Here is a 6,359-nt window from a genome sequence, read left to right on the forward strand (position 1 = left end):
AGCTGTTTATTCTGAAATTGCATACTGACCAAACAGACAATTACTTTAATCTATACCTCAGCTTAACACATGACATGCATTAATCCTATGTTATCTAAACTCTGCACTAAGGCATACTCATAATTTTTCCGTTGCTTTCTAATATTATTTTTGCTACAAGTGTTTCAAGACAAGCTGTGTTAAGGTATCTACCTGCCCAACTTCTATGAGACCTAGAAAAGTTATTCACCTAAGTTCCTTTCCAGATTTGTCCCTCAATGCTTTACTGACATTAGTAAGTCTAATTCATATCACATTACCTGCAAAACAAGTTTTAAGAGTCAAGACAAGTACCTTCAAAATGGCAGACGGAAAGACTTTCAGTGAAAGTTATTAATTTTAAATTTATTAAGTATTGAAACTCCATCCAGGAACCTTTTATATTTGAGACATGCTGGAATCAAATTCTGTTGGGATGCCTCAGACAGACATTGTCCCTTTCGTGCCTTGTAATCCCATCTCACAGACCATACAACACACAACTTTAGCAGCCAATGAAATACAGCTCTTACAGAAACTACATTTCTCCCCTATGTTATTGCTGAAGCTAACACATCATTGGCTATTAGATCTATGTTATGCATCCAGTTTCCTAAAAAACAGACACTTCACTTACCCTCTACCCCATTTCAAGAGAACTAAAGGGAATCATACATGACATTTAAAATTATTTAATATATTTCAAAATATAAACCAGATCAACTTAAATTTTGCATCCAGACATAATGAAATGGGTCTAGAAATAGTCCCCACTTATCATACTTAACACTTGGAAACCTGGTTAGTGTTTCTCATTTTAACTCATTATAGCTCAACTGATACCTAACTGTGTCAGTTTTTAAATGCATATCAGCTAACTTAAGCTTATATAGGGAAAAAAAAAAAAAAAGAAAAAAGAAAAAAAAGAATTTCTATGACACACTGATATAAAAAAATAAAAAGAGGTCTTTCAACCCATTCTCACATTTGAATGTTCACTCAGAAGAACTGATTCCTGAAGCAAAGATAATTTATGCTAAAAATATATCTACATATAAAAATATTGACTGAAACATTCTTACAAAATCAATAAATTTTGTATGTTCAAAAAGCATTTTGAATTGCTACTGCATATACATTATAAATATCAATGAATACGATTTGCTTTCAAACAATTCAGCCTTTGAGAAAGAAATATTTTAATAAATTAACCAGCCAAATGAATTTGTTTCAAAGTTGATATGGTACCAAAAATATTTTATCTTCAGGAAAATTTTTCATTAATTATTTTTGAGTTATAATTATAGCTTCTATTATATACCTGCTACTACAGAAATAGATAGGTGCTTTGGTGATTAGAATGCTTATTTTGCCCAGCAGTGAGTATTTAACTCCCATTTCCCAAATATTAATTTGAACTTAATTTGAGATAAGATTAAAATGTGGTTTTCCTTTAGTCATTACTGATTTTTTTCAAGTTCAGCATACCAAAACCTGCAAAAGTAGCCTACCATTTATGCTCTCACTGCCCAGGTCCCAAAACTTGATGTTATAACGGGAGGCTACAATGCAGTAAGCAGGGAGTTATGAGCACTTCATTTAAAAACAGAGCAGCATGCTTCCTGCTGGCAAATTATTGTGCACAGACAAAAGGCACGGCAGCAAATTGCTTCTTCCTACTAATACTTTCTCTTGCTGCCTGTTGCATTTCCACTGCTTAAAGCTATACTAAGTCTAACGAAAGGGAGCTTTGGAGTAAGGTGGCATGAGTTGCTTGAATTTTACTGTGCTGTCTAGTCCCTGCTCTCCTTTAAAGCTCAGCCAAATCATTTTTTTTTCTTTAAACCAAAACAGAATTCTCCATCCCATTGCAGGAGTGTTGTCACTCTTCCACCCAACAGCATCATGTATTCCCCATGTACCTCATTAGACTTCCACTTTATTTTACTTCAAAGTTTTAAAAACCTGATGGTGAGGAAAGCAGAATGATTCATAAGTAACAAAGCACTGACTTTGTTCTAAAGATGCTTTTCCAACACAAAGTTAGTACTGAGTTAAGGTCTTCACTAGTTCTGCCAGCTAACACAACAATAACCCCGTCATTAGCTGTGATGATTCACAATCAGATTGATGTCTATCTACAGCAGTTTTTAAACTGAAGTCACCTGGCTTATGATACGCAACAAAATGAGTATCTCTGGTAACACAATAGGAGTATAAGATAATAAAAACCTTCTGAATTCTAGGGATGACGTAGCCAATTTGCTACCAGCAACAGGTACTACCTCACTGAAAAGAGACATTGCCTCTGTAAGTGTATCTGTAAGCTTGAAACTGGCATGGTTTCTCCAGATATACTAATCTCCTGGAATTAGATATTACTAATCTGGAATTAGACACCACTAATAGATGCTGGATATTGCTAATCTCCTGGGATGCTTTGAATACGCTCGTGGAGTAGTGAGTACAGCAAAGTGTTGCACTCTTTATTTAGCCTTTCAAAAGCTGGACTACTGAAGAAACAAAACAAGCTGCTAGATATAAAACCAACACTACTTTGGAAGAAAAGCTAGCTAAGAAGATGGAAAGCAACAACAGGATTAAACAGTCAACCTTCACCACTGCAGAAGTTTAAGAACAATATTCCTCAGGCTTCCGTATGAAAACCTGTCACTAATGGTGTGGATGAAAAGAACTTCAGAACTTCAGCAGTGAGACAAGATGTCAGGATGGCAAAAAATACTGCAGAAACAAGAGGAGTGCAGGGAACTTCAACTAGATCAATTTCTCAACTTGATGGCAAATGACATGCAATGTAGAGAAATGCAAATCAATGCATGCCGGTAAAAAGCATGTAAACTACAATCTTATGGGCTCCCAAACTGACCGTGTGCTCTCACAAAAGGAACATTATACAGGTACAGCTCAACGAAATGCCCTGCTCAGTGCCAAGCAGGCCTGCTGACACAATAGCTAGCAAGATGAGGAAAGGTGTATACATGGGTAGTGTTAATAACACAAAGAACATGAAAACTGCTCCATGAAACAACAGTGCAGACCCATCTGGAATACTCTTAGTCCTGCCCTTAAGAAAATATACTGCAGAACAAAAGCATGGCAAGGATGATCAAGAAAGTCACTGGATAAGAAGCTTTTTATTATTAATTATAATTATATTCATTGTAGATATTATGTTATTATAAAAGCTTTAGATTTTATTATAAAAGAAAAATATGTGAGCAAATGGAGCCCATTTCAGAGCCCTTACAGTGATTTCAGCTGTAAATTCAATGTACACTGCAGTCTGAACCCCTATTCTACACTAGAAGAGAGGAAAGGAGGAGGGAAAAACAAAACAAAACCAAAAACAAACAAACAAACAAACAAACAAACAAACAAAAACAAACAAACAAACAAACAAACAAATACAAGCCCACCATTAAGCAGTGAAGCACACTGATGTATTTTTGGAGGGATTTAGGAAGAGTGGATGGAGGTTCATTATTAAATTGTGCCATGCAAACCCAGCTGTGGTAAAGGGAGATGGAGTACAGGACTGGCAGAAATAAACACATTTGGGTACAGGGAAGCTGGTGAGACCTCCTGAATAAACATAGCTGGCCTTGCACGAAGCACATGAAATTCTGACAAATTACAGGCTAATAAAGAAGTATTTGTTCCTTCTAGACCTCCAAGGTTCCTGAAAATAAGTGTGTTTTGAAATGTTTATCTCCTCCAAATTCCATGAAATTAGATCCAAAGCCAGCTAGAGACTGCCTAGGCAGGAGCTCACAGTGAGCATTGTGCTGCCAGGAGCCAGCCAGCAGGAAAACACTGCAGTGGTGTGAGGCTCTTCACAAACCTTTTGGAGGGCTCTTCAGACAGCTCCAGCTGAGGTCCGCAAACCTAAACCTTTAACGAAAAGTGGATGCTTACAAGACAGTTTTAAGGACTGCACAAAGCTCATCTTTGTATTTTAAGACAGTTACTGCAGTGGGTTGGCCTTGGTTGGCTGCCAGCTGCTTTCTCACTCCTTCTCCTCAACAATCCAGGGGAGAAAGTAAAATGACAAAGCTCGTAGGTTGACAAAGACAGGGAAGTCACTTACCAAGTACTGTCACAAGCCAAACAGACTCAGCTCTAGGAAAATTATTGTAATTTATTGCAAATTAATACAATAGAGTTGGATGGTAACAGACAAAAACAGCTTTCCCCTCCACCCCTGCTTTTTTCGCCAAGCACATAGGTACACTCAATGCTCTGAATATTTAACACTAGACATTACACTGAGGGTAAAACTTGACTGCCTAAAGGCTGACATGTCTGATAAATCCATGGTAGGCACAAAAAACAGGTATTTAGCTCACAAGAAAGTTAACTAGATACAGAGATAGATAAGCAAATATGTAGGTAGTCAGGTAAGCAGGTAGGCAAACAGACAGTCCTGCAAGCCTAAGCCTAGTTATCCAGTTTGGGGCAAGAAATTTGAAGAACTGGATCCTTGAAGCATCCTCGTGATTTTTAATTTTCCAGAACTCGGTGACTTCTCTTTAAGCACGCTGAGTCAAAACACAGAAAACAGAAACTGCCACAGGTTGCCACAACTTTTCAGAAGTGAAGAAATTTATAGTGCTGGAAAGCAAAATAAAACCTATCCAAAATAATCTAAGTTCTTGAAGGACTGACATCTTTACCTGTGACTTACGCAGGGTTCTCACATGCTTCCTCAGTCAGTATTTCTTTCCTTGTTACCAATCACACTAACCTGAAAGAGATAATAATAATTCCACACTCCATTATACTGCTTTTTGGAGCATAAATCACTGAGAATGAAAAAAAGAGACAAGTGAGAAGTATGTATTATTTCACTAAAAATATAATAAATTACACATTAGTGATAGCTCTCCCTATTACAAATGCAAGTAGTCCAAATACTGTTTAGTCCTCTTCCTTCTAGATTAAGCTGCAACTGATGTTTTATGTCAATTTTTTTTATATGCACTGTTTGGTATAGAAGACCCATTTTATCAAGACAGCCAGTTGTCTAACAGCAAACATGAGCTCAAGTGGCAAATGAAAGCTTCAGATTCACAAAAACATTTCCTAATTCTGAAAACTAGGTAGGTCCTATTAATTTCTTCATAATATTAAAGACGTAGGACTAAAGGTACAAAGGCTGCAGGATGCATCTGTTAGGAACGTTACCATCCAGTGGCTTTCCCAAGTAGAGCACCCAGGCTTCCTACAGAAGGTGTGCAGAAAATCAGGTACCCGAGAATAAGATGCTGGCAAGGAACACCAGCCAAGAGGAAATGACTGAAGCTAAAATGGGAGACTGAAAATCACCAGGCATCTAACTCCTGGCCAAAAGTGACTGCCAAAACAGACCACAGGACACACTCACGTGTACGTTCTCATGAATTTGCTGTACTCTGACAATACACACTAGGGCAGCTGCCGGGCTGGCTTCTGAGCAGCTTCATGGCTTAGGATTTTGACAATTCTGCACATGCCCAGCAGAAACAAACGAATTAAAAACACACAGGTATACTTTTAAATGTTACGCATTACATCAAATTTAGGAAGTTGCTGGCTATCAGCTAAGCCACCAAATCCAACTAGGTAGGTAGCCTGTCAAAATTGTGCAATACCTATGAGTTGAAACATCCATGAAAGAGGTTGGATTTAATATATTCTCCCTCCATCAAGATGCCATGTTTGAGCTACTCTAGCAGTTCCCCTTCTGGACAAAATACGTTAACTCCCTATAAATCAATTCCAAAATACCAACCAAGCAAATGTCTGTTAAAACATCTGATGTGAAATAAATATCACTGTTCATCAAATAATGATGCCAGATCAAGCTGTTTACGCCATCATTCAATATTCTTAAAGCTTTTTTGTTTAGATGGAAAGGACTACAAATAATATGACAGAATTTAAAAAGAGTTTTTCAAGGTGAATTATTTATCACTGCCATAGAGTAAAGGTGATTTTACATCTGACTTTATAATGAATCTTATCAGTGATAGTGTAGTTGGTAATATACAGTTGTTCCTGAGGCTATGAAAAATGTTTTACTTATTGCTTTGGAAGCAGTGATAAGCTGCATCAGATCGCTTACATCATTTTAGTTAAAACACTTTCTAAATCCTCACACAGCCTCACGGGTTCAACCCTGGTAAGTCCTTGGGATTTATTTTGGGATTTGACCTCCACCTACATAATCCTTGTTACATCACTTTGCAGTAGTTGTAGTTCAGCTGTACATGAGTGGTGTATTTTATTCATGACAGTCAGCAGTTCAACCAGTACAGGCAAATGTACCAACTAGTACTGGC

General features: G+C 37.3%; 1 protein-coding gene across 1 annotated transcript in view; it reads right to left on the reverse strand.

Annotated features, from left to right (window-relative positions):
- Nucleotides 1-4,735, reverse strand: part of CNGA3 (cyclic nucleotide gated channel subunit alpha 3) — a 30,638-nt gene extending 25,903 nt beyond the window's left edge. Inside the window, exon 1 of the mRNA XM_032200842.1 lies at nucleotides 4,713-4,735. The gene's annotated coding sequence lies outside the window, so the exon portion shown is untranslated. The remainder of the gene's footprint in view (nucleotides 1-4,712) is intronic.
- Nucleotides 4,736-6,359: the final 1,624 nt, after the last annotated feature.

This window comes from Aythya fuligula, chromosome 1 (assembly GCF_009819795.1).
Source record: "Aythya fuligula isolate bAytFul2 chromosome 1, bAytFul2.pri, whole genome shotgun sequence".
NCBI classification, from domain to species: domain Eukaryota; kingdom Metazoa; phylum Chordata; class Aves; order Anseriformes; family Anatidae; genus Aythya; species Aythya fuligula.